A 511-nucleotide genomic window follows, 5' to 3' on the forward strand; every position below is an offset into this window, starting at 1 on the left:
ATTGAGCCTAAGGCCAGCCAGGTTAGGCGGGGAGCTTGGCTTCCTCCATCACCGAGGGCAACCCAAGCCTCCTGATCACTCCAGCTCTGTGGCCACCGCCATTTTAGTTGGGTTAATTTGCATACTCGTTCCTGATTGGCTGGTGGGCATGACTCTTGGGTGTAGCAGAGTGGCAGAGTGACAGAGTGATGATGAATTTGCATCTTTCTCTTTTATTAGTGTAGATTGCTACTATTTGGAGGCAGCCCAAGTGCCCTTCAGTATATGAATGGATAAAAAGCTGTGGTATATTTACATGATGGAATATTACACAGCTGTAAAAATGAAGGAAGTCTTACCTTTGTGGCAGCATGTATGGATTTGGTTATTTTTATGATTATTGATATAAGCCATACCGGTAATGACAAAAACATATAATATCATTTATATTTTGAATATAATCCTATATAATAAAGAGGTAATATGCAAATTGACCACCACTCCAACACACAAGATGGCCGCCCCCATGTGG

Source organism: Myotis davidii, unplaced genomic scaffold (genome assembly GCF_000327345.1).
Source record: "Myotis davidii unplaced genomic scaffold, ASM32734v1 scaffold1170, whole genome shotgun sequence".
Classification (NCBI taxonomy): domain Eukaryota; kingdom Metazoa; phylum Chordata; class Mammalia; order Chiroptera; family Vespertilionidae; genus Myotis; species Myotis davidii.